We start from the raw sequence: 15897 nt of genomic DNA, 5'->3' as shown, positions 1-15897 counted from the left end.
CTAGTTGTGCAACTGCTTTGATTGACAGCCAGCATTTAGCAGTTATAATTGGTCTATAAGAACGGACTAATCAAAGAGGCTCTAAATGTGATTGGAGGATAGAGTATGCTAATGTCAAAATTGGGAAACAAGCCAATTTGAAATGGTCTAGTGGCTGATAAACTGAATAAAAGATAGGCAGTCAGCAGGCAAAAGTCAGTGAAGATAGGGAGCCAGGAAAAGAGTAAGCATGCTAGCTATAGTGTAAAACAAGGATAGAAATAGGATTAATGAATATGTGTCTGTATGTTTATGTGACTAAAGATGTGATTGTATTATGAATGTTAAACTTTATACATATAAAACAATGTCAGATTTAAGATTGCTGGCAGCAACTGATCACCGCATGCAGAACGCAGCTGCTTAGTATTGCTCTCACTATATGTTTATCATTTGGGTAATTTTAACTTGTACCCAAAAATTGTGTTAAGGGATTTATGTTTTGATTTATGTTTAGATTAATTGTTGACACGGGATCCCTGGGGTGCCCGGGACCGTGGGACTGCTGTGCCCCCTTAACTCTCCAGCCTACGCTGTCTCTCATAATGCTTTGATAGTGACAAGCACCAAACCCCTCCAGGCACTGTTATCACTTAGCACAACAGCATGTGGAGCCCCACAACCAGCTAGATTGCATGAATGGCCTCAGATCCACTCATAAATCACCCAGAGAAAGGCACCAACCAAATCCCTCCAGCTCCCAGCCTTGTATCTCAGGAATATACCATCTTGCACTGCTCAATACCTTTTCTTAAGCAATGCAAATTATTAATTGGTACATCACTTCATCAATGGAAAGTGGATATACACCAGCCTTTGTAAACATGAGCAGATTTACCAAACACTTCAGGCATACTCACTGGTAAAGACAACAGTAAAACAAGTTTATTCACTACACAAGATAGATTTTAAGTGATAATAAGTGATAGGCAAAAAGTCAGAGTGGTTACCAAAAGAAAAGAAAAGAAAATATAAGCATGCGGTCTAAATTCTCAACCCTATTAGACTGGGCAACATCTAGATTAAGCAGTTTTTCTTCATCCCACTGGATATTGCAGATCATAGTACAGAGGTTTCTTCGTTGAAACCTGGGCCAGTCCCCTCTGTTGGAGTCTTCACTCTTAAATGAACAGCAGTCTTTTAAAGCTTTTTTTAGCAGATTGGCTCACAGTTGCGCAATCACGCTCTCTGGCAGGAAATTAAAAACCAAAACCACACCCCCAGAAAAGCCCCCAAACAAGAAACATGCTACTTAAAGAAATAAATGGGCAATTACATACACAAAGAAGCCAATATACGCTTACTGGGAGCGGACTTGGCAACATCCTTGTTGCTTGCAGCATAGGTGGGGGAAGGAGAAAGGCCAAGCATGGGGCCATGGTGTTGTTTTATACTCTTAGTCCACGTGCTTGGAGAGTCCAGGCATGTGGGCCTTGCTGAATCACTCCTGTGAGTGAGTCACTGAATTGTAACTTCTCTGCGGGACAATGGCTGGTGATGTCTGTTTGCACACACTGGTTACCTCTCTTGTCACTGTCTCTGGAGAGCTAGTATCTGGGCGCTTCCCAAACTCACAGCATATTTTAGTGACAACTATTCAAAACATTCTCATAACTTTGTATGCATTAATTATGTACATATTTAGATAGAAGAATGACTTTCAGCAGATCATAACCTTTCCCCTGGTACCTCACATGGCATGCTTTATATGGAATATCACAATTATATATAAATGAGGAATACAGAATCATAGAATCACAGAACAGGAAGGGACCTCGAGAGATCATTGCATCCAGTCCCCTGCACTCAAGGCAGGACTAAGTATTATCTAGACCATTATTTAGACCATCCCTGACAGGTGTTTGTCCAACCTGCTCTTAAAAATCCCCAATGATGGAGATTCCACAACCTCCCTAGGCAATTTATTCCAGTGGTTAACCATTCTGAGAGTTAAGAAGTTTTTCCTAATGTCCAGCCTAAACCACCCTTGCTGAAATTTAAGCCTATTGCTTCTTGTCCTATCATAGAATATTAGGGTTGGAAGAGACCTCAGGAGTCATCTAGTCCAATCCCCTGCTCAAAGCAGGACCAACACCCACTAAATCATCCCAGCTAAAGCTTTGTCAAGCCAGGCCTTAAAAATCTCCAAGGATGGAGATTTCACCACCCCCGTAGGTAACCCATTCCAGTGCTTCACCACCCCCGTAGGTAACCCATTCCAGTGCTTCACCACCCTCCTAGTGAAATAGTGTTTCCTAATATCCAACCTAGAGCTCCTCCACTGCAACTTGAGACCATTGCTCCTTGTTCTGTCAGCTAAGAACAGCCTAGCTCCAGCCTCTTTGGAACCCCCAGTCAGGTAGTTGAAGGTTGCTATCAAATCCCCCCTCACTCTTCTGCAGACTAAATAACCCCAGTTCCCTCAGCCTCTCCTCGTAAATCATGTGCCCCAGCCCCCTAATAATTTTCGTTGCCCTCCGCTGGACTTTCTCCAATTTGTCCACATCCCTTCTGTAGTGGGGGAACCAAAACTGGACACAGTACTCCAGGTGTGGCCTCACCAGTGCCGAATAGAGGGGAATAATCACTTCCCTCAATCTGCTGGCAATGCTCCTAGAGGTTAAGAACAACAAGTTTTCTCCCTCCTCCTTGTAACAACCTTTTATGTACTTGAAAACTGTTATCATGTCCCCTCTCAGTCTTCTCTTCTCCAGACTAAACAAACCCAATTTTTTCAGTCTTCCCTCATAGGTCATATTTTCTAAACCTTTAATCGTTGTTGCTCGTCTCTGGACTTTCTCCAATTTGTCCACATCTTTCCTGAAATGTGGTGCCTAGAACTGGACACAATACTCCAGTTGAGGCCTAATCAGCACGAAGTATAGTGGAAGAATTACTTCTTGTGTCTTGCTTACAATACTCCTGCTAATACATCCCAGAATGATGTTTGCTTTTTTTGCAAGAGCGGTACACTGCTGACTCATATTTAGCTTGCAATCCACTATGACCTTTCTGCGGTACTCCTTCCTAGGCAGTGATTTCCCATTTTGTATGTCTGCAACTGATTGTTCCTTCCTAAGTGGAGTACTTTGCATTTGTCCTTATTGAATTTCATCCTATTTACTTCAGACCATTTCTCCAATTTGTCCAGATCATTTTGAATTTTAATCAACATGGGGGTAACAGGATGCTGTCCCAAGGTATAGAATCTAAAAATTGTATCAAGGAAGGTTGGTTACACTAACTAAAGAAAATACTTTGTTTTGGAAGAATACTGTCTGGGTGTCATAGAATCAAAAAAGATTAGGGTTGGAAGAGACCTCAGGAGGTCAATCACTTATATCCGAGGGCTGTATCAGTGTCCTCCCAAAGGCAGCAGGTTTAAGCTGTAGCAGGAAGTTTTTCCTGCAAAACCATGGCAATTTCTCTAAAGCTGGCCCCATTTCATCTTACAAAAACAGATAAATTAGTCAACTGATGGGAACCTCTGGTAAATCCAGGAAGGGGTAATAGGTGAGCTATTGTGGTGGTATCCTGGGTCTGTTTTGGGGGGTAACAAATATTACAAAGATATAAGCTTATTCTCAAGCTTATTTAGTTGGGGTTGGTCCTGCTTTGAGCAGGGGGTTGGACTAGATGACCTCCTGAGGTCCCTTCCAACCCTAATGTTCTATGATTCTATTATTCAATACTGGGAAAAATTATAATGAAAGTAATTAACAGACTATGGCCAGATTTAGGCCTTTTTGTCATTTTCATGGACAGGATATCAAGGCACAGCCAGGTCATGGAGTCATCTTGTATGGGGACTTGGAGGTGGCATCTCTGCACATGCACTTGAACATTTCACTGCTGAGTGTGAAGCAGCTGGGATAAGAATCAGCACCTCCAAATCGAAGGTCTTGGTCCTCTCCCGGGAGAAAGTGGACTGCTCTCTCCAGGTGAGGGCAGCAGCTGCCCTTAATGGACGAATTAAAGTATCTAGGGGTCTTGTTCATGAGTGATGGCAAGTGGGAGCATGAGATTGACCGGTGGTTCAGTGCGGTGGTGGCAGTGATGCAGGCACTGTACCAATCTGTGGTGGTGAAGTGGGAGCTGAGTTCTCAGACGAAGCTCTTGGTTTACAGTTCGCTCTATGTCCCCATCCTCACCTATGGTCATGAACTTTGGATAATGATTGAAAGGATGAGATCACGGGTACAAGCGGTGGAAATGAGGTTTCTCTGCAGGGTGATTGGGCTTACTCTTCGAGATAGGGTGAGATCAGCTATTTGGGAGGGCCTTGGAGTAGAGCCGCTACTCCTCTGGATTGAGAGGAGCCACTTGATGTGGTTCAGGCACCTGATAAGGATGCCCCCTGGGAGACTTCCATTGGAACTATACCGGGCACGTCCCACTGGGTGGCGGCCCCGAGGCAGACATGCTCCTGGCTAGCCTGGGAATGCTGGGGAATCCCCCAGGAGGAGCTGGAACCCGTTACGGAGGAAAAGGAGGTCTGGTCCTCCCTACTCTCCATGCTGCCGCTGCGACCCTCCCCAGGAAAAGCGGCATTGTGGAAAGTTCTTTTGGAGCTCCAGATCAGACCACTGCAATTATAAAAGCTATGTACAAAGATTCCTACCATATTGTAATAATTTGTTGGAAAATTAAGCAACTGGTTCAAGTCAAAGTTTGGTGTAAAGCATTTAACACTTGGGCCAGTGCTGCAGTATCTGATATTGTTTTTCCCTCCTCATTTAATAATGGTCCTATCTTGTCCTTGGTCTTCCTCCGAAGAAGTGGGCTGTAGTCCACGAAAGCTTATGCTCTAATAAATTTGTTAGTCTCTAAGGTGCCACAAGTACTCCTGTTCTTTTTTTTGGTCTTCCTCTTGATTCTTACGTATTTGTAAAATGCTTTTTTGTTACCCTTTATATCTCCAGGTAGTTTAATCTCAGTTTGTGCCTTGGCCTTTCTGAGTTTGTCCCTACATGGTTCTGTTGTTTATATTCATCCTTTGTAAACTAACTTAGTTTCCACTTTTTGTATGACTTTTTTTTGTTTCAGGTCACTGAAAACTCCTTTCTTACCATGCTTCCTCACTTTCCTATACATTGGGATAGTTTGCTCTTGTATAATAACGTGTCTCTGAAAAACTGCTCAACTCACCTGAATTCGTTCTTCCCGTAGCCTCGCTTGTTAAATTCTGCCTTCTTGAAGTCCACTGTCTTTATTCTGCTCTTTTCCCTTCTTTCATTCCTTACATTTCATGATCACTTTCACTCAAACTGCCTTCCAACTTCAAATTCTCAACTAGTTCCTGTTTGTCAGAACCAAATCTAGAATAGACTCTTCCTTAGTCACTTTCTCTACCTTCTTTACTAAAAGGTTGTCTCCAATGCATTCCAATAACTTTTTGGATAATTTGTGCCCTGTTGTATTGTTTTCCCAACAGATGTCTGGATAAATAAACATAGAAGAACAATCAACTTGGTTTTATGGGGAAAAAAATCTTGTCAAACCAGATTTCATTCTGGAAGACATTGGAAGTTTGGAGAACTATGGAGATGTAATACACTTAGACTTTGGTAAGGCATGACATTCTGATCACAAAATTAGCACTATACACTATTGATAACATGTGTTAACAGGCTTGTGAATTGGCTGACACCTCAAAGTAGTTGTCAATGGGGAACCATCATCAAACAGGGGTGGCTTCTAGTGGGATTTTTCAGGGATCAGTACTAAACCCCAATGCTGTTCAACATTATCAACAATGTGGAAGTAAATAAAAAATGGCTGTTGATAAAATTGCAAATGACAAAGTTTGGGGAAGAGATAAATAATGAAGACAGGGCAGTCATACAGTGTGATCGAGATCACTTATTATCCTAGGCCAATCAAACAAAAGGTATTTTAATACTGCCAAATGCAAAGTTATACATTGAGGAACAAGACCCCCAGACCATACCTACAGATCGGGGGACTGTATCCCAGAAAGCAGCAACTCTGAAAGGGATTTAGGGGCCGTAGGGGACAAGCAACTCAATATGAGCTCCCACTGATTCTGTGGCAAAAAGGACCAATGCAATCCTTGGACATGTAAATAGGGGAATCGTGGATAGGAGTAGGGAGACAATTTTACTTTTGCATAGAACATTGATGCGATTGATACTAGAATCCTTTGTATGCTACTGGTGTCCACATGTTAAAAAATTGGAGAGGATGCAGACAAGAGTAACAAAAATGATTTGAAGGCTGGAGAAAATGCCATCCAGTGAGAGGCTCAAGGAACTCAATCTGCTTAGTTTACCAAAAAGAAGGCTGAGAAGTGACTTGACTTATGTATAAGTGCCTCCACAGTGAGAAAATACTAGATAATAAAGGGCTACTGGAAGTTGAAGCTAAATAAATTCAAATTTGAAAATCGGTAACTTTTTTAACTTCCTGTGGACCCTGCTGCCATGCACAACTTCTCTAGTGCACATTGATCTTCCCCACTTTGAAATGGAAATAGATGAAAACGCAGTAGAGAACTTTTAGCATGTGGCAGCAGGGTCCACAAAGACAGTTAGTGCTTGACAGACTAGGTTGCTGTGCACTAACTATTTATCTAGCCAAGCCCCAAGACTGGATGTCTTTCAGCAAGATATGCTTTTTTAGGGCATGTCTGCAATAGCGATTCCTGTTTAACGATGTTGAATTAACTCCCTCTTTGGATGCTCTTATACTGGAATAAGAGTTCCTTATTTCAAATTAGCTTAATTGACTTCCAAAGTGAATTAAACTAATTCAACATAAGGCACTTGTTTTCCAACATAAGAGTGTCTACAGTCACAGAATATAATATTTTTTTAAAACAATTATTCCCCCTCTCCCCCTATGTCTTGTTAGGACAGACTTAAAGTTATTTGGGTGCCTTAACTGTGCTTTTCTTACCTTAACCTGCTTGGATTTCTTTTAAGTGCAACTAAACTCTGAATTTCCTTTATGCATAAGTAGGGATAATTACATCTCTAATGGAATTTACCTTAAATTACTAATATGTGCTGTCAGCTACATATATAAAGTAGTTTTTATATGGGAAGTTCTTTAACACCAAACAAGAAATATGAAGCAAATATTGCTCTGCCATATTGCTTCTGATTGGAAAGTTGATGAGCCAAGCAGGAGTCAATTTCAGGGCCTTGCATCAGGTCAGTTTCCATTGTTGGTAACAAATAGGCCTCAAAGTCAGGTATTGAGGTCATTTGTTTATTTAAACAATATACATGACTCCTGTTATTCTTGCACAAAGACCCAGTTGAACAAAGGCAACTTTGAATAACTCCTATCACCCTTCACTCAGGAGGCAGAAGAGCAGCAAATGACCATAAAAATGGCCCTACTGGGTCAGACCAATGGTCCATCTAGCTCAGTATCCTATCTTCCAACAGTGATCAGTGCCAGATGCTTCAGAGGGAGTGAACAGAACAGGGCATTTATCTGGCGATGCATTCTGTCATTCAGTCCTGATGTCTAGCAATCAGAGGTTTAAGGACACTCAAAGCAGGGGGTTGTGTCCCTAACTGTCCTGGCTAGTAGCTATTGATGGATCCATCTTCCAGGAACTTATCTAATTCTTTTTTGAATCCCATTATATTTTTGGCCTTCACAACATCCCCTGGCAACGAGTTCCACAGGTTAACTGTGCAATGTGTGAAAAAGTGCCTATTAATTTCATTGGGTGATCCCTGGTTCATATGTTATGTGAAAGGATTATTCATTTCCCTCCCCCATCATTCATGACTTTATAGACCCCCCCCTTCAATCATCTTTTTTCTAAACTGAACAGTCCCTGTGTTTTTAATCTCTCCTTCCATGTCTCGTACTTTGCCTTATCTCAAAAAAGATATTAGAATTGGGGAAATCAGAACTGCATGCACTATTCAAGGTCTGGGTATACCATTGAGCTATAGAGATGTATTATGATATTTGTTGTCCATTTATCTATCCTTTTCCACACTGCCCTCTCCTGATGTATTGCTGCTTATCCACTCCATCCCCATATGAAACATCAACCTTAAGTTTTATTTTTATTTCCACCACATCAGACACAAACTTCTTACCTTCAAAGCCCTTCATAACATGTCCCTGCCCTTGCTATCATCTTATTACAAGGTTGACACATGACAGTTCTGACAATCAATCATGCCAGCCTCAAACACCCAAGCAGGCTGGGAGGGATAGCTCAGTGGTTTGAGCATTGGCCTGCTAAACCCAGGGTTGTGAGCTCAGCCCTTGAGGGGGCCACTTAGGGATCTGGGGCAAAATCAGTACTTGGTCCTGCTAGTGAAGGCAGGGGGCTGGACTCGACGACCTATCAAGGTCTTTCAGTTCTAGGAGATGGGATATCTCCATTAATTTATTCTTTTTATTTATGTCTTTGCTTCTCCCACGTGTACTTTTGTGTTTCCTCACAAACTGCTCCTCAGGGTGGGGAAAGGTCTGAAGTACAGTAACTTCTCACTTAAAGTCATCCCGGTTAATGTTGTTTCGTTGTTGATCAATTAGAGAACATGCTCGTTTAAAGTTGTGCAATACTCCCTTATAATGTTGTTTGGCAGCCGCCTGCTTTGTCCACTGCTTGCAGAAAGAGCAGCCTGTTGGAGCTAGCGGGTGGGGGCTTGGAAGCAGGGTAGACCTGCAGCCCCCACATCAGCTCCCCACTTCCCTAAGTTCCCTGTGCTGCAGCTGCCCAACAGGCTATCAATTGCCGGGCAGTTCAGCTGTCCCTCCCCCAACTGCTGGGTGCTGCTCCTGCCCTCTGCCTTGGAAATGCTCCCAGGAGCCTCCTGCTTGCTGTGCAAGGGGGGGAAAAGAGGGGTGCTAATGTCAGGGTGTCCCTCTCCCCCCTGCTTCTGCCCCCCGATCCCCACAGAGTGGGAGATCACGACAGGGCTCAGGACAGAGGGAGTTTGCTGGCAGCAGCTGCTGTCTCAACTTGCTGATCTACTTAAAAAGGCAACGTACTTAGAGTGGGGTCAGCGTATTTAAAGGGGCACTGCTCATCTCTCGCACACACTGTGTTCTCTCTCTGCTATGCTGTCTCCCCTCCCTCCATTTCTACTGCCTTGTAGAGTGTGAGGCTACATTAACGTGTTAATCCTTGAGGGCTCAGCCGAGTGCTAGTTCATCATTTAGCAGTAAGGCATTCCTTGGGAAATATCCCACCCTCTTCCACCCTCTGACTTCACCACCTCAACCAAGCTTCACAATCATCATTGCTGTGTACAGTATTAAATTGTTTGTTTAAAATGTATACTGTGTGTATGTATATATAAATAAAATATAGTCTTTTGTCTGGGGAAAAAATTTCTCTGGAACTAGCCCCCCCCCCTCCATTTACATTAATTCTTATGGGGAAATTGGATTCACTTAACATCATTTTGCTTAAAGTAGCATTTTTCAGGAACATAACTACAATGTTAAGTGAGGAGTTACTGTATATTAGCTGTTTCACAGAGCAGACACCATGCTCATTTACATTCATATTTTGCTTCCCCCCTTCCTTGTTTTTTTTAGATCATCAGTACCTAACTGTTAAAAACTTTCATATTAGAAATAAATTAAAAAGGAAAAGTTATTCAGAGATTCACAGTAGCCCTCAGTTTTGCCACTTTCGTGGCCCAAATCTGCTGTTCACTCAGATAACCTCATCACTGGCCAGTATGGGGGAAAAAAGAGTAAGAACAATCCCCACAGTTTCTGCTGATCCACCATGTGGGTCAGAGAATACCTCCACACTTCATGTACCCCGGGCCAGAAGAACCATCCTAGGACTCATTCCAGGGTCTTTAAGGCCCGGCTTGACAAAGCCCTGGCTGGGATGATTTAGCTGGGAATTGGTCCTGCTTTGAGCAGGGGGTTGGACTAGATGACCTCTTGAGGTCCCTTCCAACTCTGATATTCTATGATTCTATGATTCTCTACCCCTCAATGACCCCCAAAAAGATGACCATGGGCAAGGCTTAATATGGCGTTCTGGTGTTTTCGTGGTACTAGGAGCTGCTGTACCTTCTGCCCTTGTACTGGTGCAACCCGGTACAAGAGATCCTTCTTCATTATGAAGTAGGGTCCTGGTCCCTGGGTTTTTCCTTCCATGAGAACCCCATCAATTTCGGTCACCTCCTTCCTAACATTGTCGTACCTTGGATTTTCAGCCTGGGCCCATCCAAAATTTTCCCTCCTGGGGCTGGTCTGTCCAAGTTCTAGGGGGCCAGTCTCTGTTGTCTCTCCTGGTTCAGAGATATTAGGGTGGGGGTCAGGCTTGGGTGTTTCCTCCTCTGGGGCAGCCTCCTTTCCAGCTACCCTGGTCCGCCTGCCTACAAGGGCAACCCTCTGTCCTTGGCTCAGGATCAGAGTCCCCAAGGCCTTAGCGGCCCTTTTTTCCTTTTTCATCTTTCTACCTGACATGGGAATGGAAAACAAATCTGGAGATATTTCAGAGAAGACGGGGGGGGTTGACAGTCTAGTGTGGATGCCTCACTAACTTCAGCGTTCCCCTCTTTCTCCCATCCTCCTACTAGGAGTAAGCCTCTAAACCCTGGGAAGTCCCTCCCTATGAGCACCAGGTATGGGAGTCTAGCGACTACACCTGCTGCTATCTCAGTAGTGTTCCCCTGGCTTTCAATTTTTAGTGGGACGGTGGGGTAGTAACTAATTGTCCCATGGACGCATGTTAGCCCTGTATGTTTAGCCTGCAGCAGCTGACTACGCTTCATGAGCTTCCCTGAGATAAGCGTGATAGCACTCCCCGAATCAACCAGGGCCGTGGTCTCTACCCCATTTAGTTTCACTGTTCTGGTGTACATATGTGGGGTTAGTGAGACCCCCACAAGGTGGATTAGGGAGCATGAATCTGCCCAGGTCCCCAGGTCACACTGCATAGGCTCCTTAGCCTTGAGACACTGTGCAGCTATGTGTCCCCACTCCCTACAGGCGTTACATCGGTATGGCGCCCTAGGCATTCCCCGGTCTCTTGGTTTGGGCAGTCTAACATCATGATCCTCTTCTCCCTCAGTGCTCCGACTCTTTGTGGCTTCTGGTAGGGCTTCAGCCCCTCTCTTTTTCCACCTGGGTTCTAGGGCTTGGTACTGCTAGTTTATCCTGGGGTGCCTCTTCCTTAACTGGTCGGGTCAGCTCCCTCACCGTCCTTTACCTCTCTACCAGTGCAACAACCTCGTTGCAGGTGGAGGGCTCATTCTGGCTTACCTAGGCATGAAGGTCTGGCGGTAGTCCCCTCATGGATCTGTCGATGACCAGAACCTCTAGTATCTCTTCTGGACTCCAGTACACAGTTTGCAACCACTTGCGTGCGAGATGGATGAGATCATACAATTGGGACCGTGGGGTTTTGTTTTCCTGGTACCTCCTGGAGGCAGGAAAGGAATTCACAGACATGTAGATTGCAACACAGCTCTGCCGAACCCAGCCTCGTCCCTGGCCTGCTGCATGATTGCATAGTAGGCCATGAACATGTGTACTGAGGACCACATCGCAGCTTTACAGATGTCCTGGATCAGAACATTTGCCAGGAAGGCCTCGGAGGATGCCTGCGCTCTAGTTGAGTGGGCTCTGATGATCCGTGGCAGAGGGACTCCCGCTAACTCATAGCGGGTCCGAATGCAAGAGGTGATCCAGTTAGAAATCCTCTGTGTGGACCCTGGAAGGCCCTTCATCGTATCAGCTGTAGAGATGAAAAGCTGAGTCGACTTGCAGAAAGGTTTTGTCCGATCTAGGTAGAAAGCCAGAGACCTTCTTATGTCCAAAGCATAAAGACACCTCTCTTCACTAGTCTCATGGGGCTTAGGGCAGAAGACCAGAAGAAAGATGTCCTGGCTCATGTGGAAAGCGGACATCACCTTGGGAAGGAAAGCAGGGTGGGGCCAGAGCTGGACCTTGTCCATATAGAAGACTATGTATGGGGATTCTGAGGTCAGGGGTCACAGCTCAGAGACTCGCCTCACTGATGTCACTGCCATCAGGAAAGCTACCTTCCAAGATAGGTGAGATAGGGAGCACAAGGCCAAAGGCTCCAATGGTGGACCCATAAGCCTGGACAGAACCAAGCTGAGATCCCACTCAGAGGTTGGGGACCAGACTTGAAGGAAGAGCCACTCAAGGCCTCTATGGAACCTGACCCTCATGTCACGAGAGGGCACAGTCTTCCCCTGGATTGGTGGATGAAAGGCTGAAATGACCGCCAGGTGCACCATGATAGAAGAGTGCGCCAGGCCCTGGTTCCTTAAATGAAGCAGGTAGTCCAAGATTGACAGCACCGAAGAATGCGAAGGGGAGATGTCCCGTTTGACCGCCCAGCGGGGAGAACCTCATCCACTTTGCCAGGTAGGTCAGCCTAGTCAAGGGCTTTCTACTCTCACGGAGGACCTTCTGGACCCACCTCCTTCCTCAGGGTTCAGCCACACAACATCCATGCCATGAGGTGGAGGGACGTGAAGTTGGGGTGCAAGAGTTGGCCATGATCCTGTGACAGCAGGTCCAGTCGGTTTGGCAAGGGCCATGGAGGGATCGCTGATAAACTTGATAGCATCCCGAACCAGTGCTGCCGAGGCACTGATAACCTGGTGCCTTGTCCCTCTTGATTTTCGCTACGACCTTGCTGATGAGTGGAATCAGAGGGAACGCATACATCAGGCCTCCTGCCCATGGCAGGAGGAAGGCATCAGAGAGGGAGCCCTTGCCCAGACCCCGTCTGGAGCAAAACCTGTGGCATCTCCTGTTCTCCCTGGTGGCGAACAAATCTATGTAGGGAGTTCTATACCTCTGGAAGATCATGCCGGCTACTTGTGGGCGGAGTACCCACTCGTGGTGGGAGGAGAAGTCCCTGCTTACATGATCTGCTAGCGTGTTCCTGGCACCTGGAAGGTGACATGCTTCCAGATGGATTCTGTGGTCGATGCAGAAGTCCCAGAGACAGAAGTCCCAAGTGCCTCTTGGCAAAGGGCCAAGGATCACGCTCCACTTTGCCGGTTGATGTAGAACATCGAGGCTGTATGGTCCATGAGGACTCTGATCACTCTGCCGGACAGGTGAGCTAGGAAGACTGCACATGCTCTGAGCACCGCCCTGAGTTCATTGATGTTTATTTGTAGTGTCAACTCCTCTGGTGGCGACCTTCTCCTGGTGGTCCCTGGACTGGGAGTAGACCATCGCAAGCCATTGCTGCAGGGGTCACATCCAGATCCTGGCAAAGCACACCACATATGTACATGCTACCATGTGACCTAGGTAGGCGCAGGCAAACCCTGGCTGTGGTCAGGGGAAATGTGGAGACTTCTGCGATGAGGTCCATCAGTGCCTGAATCTCTCTAGCGGCAGGAACGCCCTGGCGCAGGTCGAGTCAAGCACTGCGCCGATGAACTCTATCTTCCGTACCGGAACTAATGGGGATTTTGTGTTATTCACCAACAGGCCAACGCGACGGCATGTGGCTAGCAGCACCGCAATGTCCCCTTGAACCTGGAGTTGCCCTTGATGAGCCAGTCATTGAGGTACAGGTAGATCTGATACCCCGATGTCTGAGGTAAGCCGCCACCACCGACATGCACTTGGTAAATAGCCACAGTACTGTCACTAGGCCAAACAGAAGGACCGCGAACTGATAGTGGTAAGGACCTACCATGAACTGGAGGAAGCATGTGTGCCCCTCGAAGATGGCGATGTGGAAGTATGCATCTTTAAGCTCAAGGGCGGCATACCAGTCTCCTGGATCTAGGGAGGGGATGATGGAAGCCAGGGAGACCATGCGGAACCTGTAGTGGGGAGCCTCCTGGTAAGGGTGGTTCCCCTGGCTCTGAGGCTGCTGCAGCTTAAACCGCTTGCAGGCAGGGCCGGTGATGTTCAGGCTCAGTATTTTTAGGGTCATACAGGAATCTTTCAGGCCATGGAGCTTAATGTCCGTGTGTTCTGCAAAGAGTCAAGCACTGCGCCGATGAACTGCCTGTCGAAAGGGAGGCCTTGCACTGACTGCTGGCCTTCCGAAGAAAGACCAGAGAGGAGCAACCACAAAGCCCTGAGCAACGAGATGGCCAATACCATGGTACGGGTGGCAGTGTCCGATGCTGCCTGGAGAGCTGTTCTGGCAGCAGTCAAGCCCTCATCCAGGATCGCCCAGAACTCCTTCATAGAAGCCTCAGGAAGTGTGCTCTTGAACTCGGTCAAGGCCTGCCACATATTAAAATCATAGTGGCCTAGTAAGGCCTGATAGTTGGGCACCCGCAACTGTAGACTAGAGGATGAATAAACTTTACGCCCAAACAAGTCTAGTCTCTTTGGGTCTTTAGTCTTAGGGGTAGCCTCTGGTTGACCCGATCTCTCCTTGTGGTTGACCACCTCTACCACTAGGGAATTGGGAGCAGGGTGGGTATAAAGGTACTTGTGGCCCTTGGATGGCACAAAGTACTTGTGCTTCACCTCTTGGAGATTGGAGGCAAGGAGAAAGGAGTTTGCCAGAGGGCATTTGTAATTTTAGCGACCCCCTCATGTAGGGGCAAGGCTACCCTGGCTGGGACCACAGGGCAGAAATCATCAAAGAGGGAGTCTGCAAGTTCCTCTACCTCCTCCACCTGGAGGACCAGGTTGGCGGCAACCTTTAACAGCTCCTGATGCGCTTTAGCATAATCTTGGGGCACGGTTGGAGAGGGCCCCTCTATGGCCTTGTTTGGGGACAATGAGGAGGAAGCTGACACTAAAGGGTCCTCTGCAACCATAGGTGGTCTGGTGGCTTGCTCGCCCACTTCCTCCTCTGCCTGTGGGGTGCCTGCAGCCAAGGCCTCTTGCGCTGGAGGGGGGGCAGGAGAGGGCAGTAGCCCATCCCTCCAAAGCTCCGGATACCGAATGGGCGGCCTGAGAGGGCTGAGTGAACCCCCAGGGGTTCCATGGGTACCAATGTGCTGGCCATGGAGTCTGAGGCCACGGGCCCGGCTGCAGTGCAGCTTACGTAGTCTGCACTGGAGGTGACAGAGCCTGTCCTGTCGCTAGGGAACCTTGCTCCAAAACTGAGCCAAAGTCCAAGTGGTCGCTTCTCTGTGACCAAGATAGGGCTGAATGGTGGCTCTGCCCCGATCAGTACCAGTCACTCCTCCTGGAGTTGGATCTGGCTGACCTCGATGAGTGTCTGGATTGGGGCCTCAGCGACCAGTGGCGGATCTGCAATGGCCCCGGGCCGGCGATTTACACCTCACGCTTAACGAGCAGTGCCAGGATGTGGAACGGGATCAGGAACTAGAGCGGGCTTGGTGTCGCGAAGATGTAGCTGCACACAGTGACACTGCCTTAGGGGATTGGCGATGGTCCGGGGAATGGTCCCTCGACCTATCCCTGAAGTGGTACAGGTGCCATGGAGATTCTGGGCACTGACTCCGAAACTCCTGCTGGGGGGGGAGGGGGAGGCAAGCCTCCAGAGGTCTGTGCCTGGTTACCAGTGAGCTGCGCCTCGAGCCTCTCTGCCCTTATCCTAGGTCTGGAGACCGGATGGGGCTATGAAGCTTCTGCCTATCACAATCAGAAGTGTGTTGGCTGTGAAAGGGCGACCGTTGCTGGAAAGGCAGAGAATGTGGTGGTCCCAACATGGGTTTACCCCAGGACCAGGACCCCGCAGGGGCCAGAGTGGGCAGCACTGGGAGGGACATGTCTTGTGCCACTTGGAGGGCCTCTGTCATGGACAGCATCTGGAGATTAGAACCTCCGCCGCTATCCGGGGTAGCCAGCAGGGAGTGGGCTACATCGCTCGACCTGAGCTGGGGCCCAGGATCCCTAAGGGGGTGAAGAGGTGGCCGAGACCGGGCCTTGGTTCACCCTAGACTTGTCCTTTCCCTT

Source organism: Malaclemys terrapin, chromosome 22, assembly GCF_027887155.1.
Source record: "Malaclemys terrapin pileata isolate rMalTer1 chromosome 22, rMalTer1.hap1, whole genome shotgun sequence".
In the NCBI taxonomy this organism is placed as follows: domain Eukaryota; kingdom Metazoa; phylum Chordata; order Testudines; family Emydidae; genus Malaclemys; species Malaclemys terrapin.
This window is presented reverse-complemented; position numbering follows the sequence as displayed.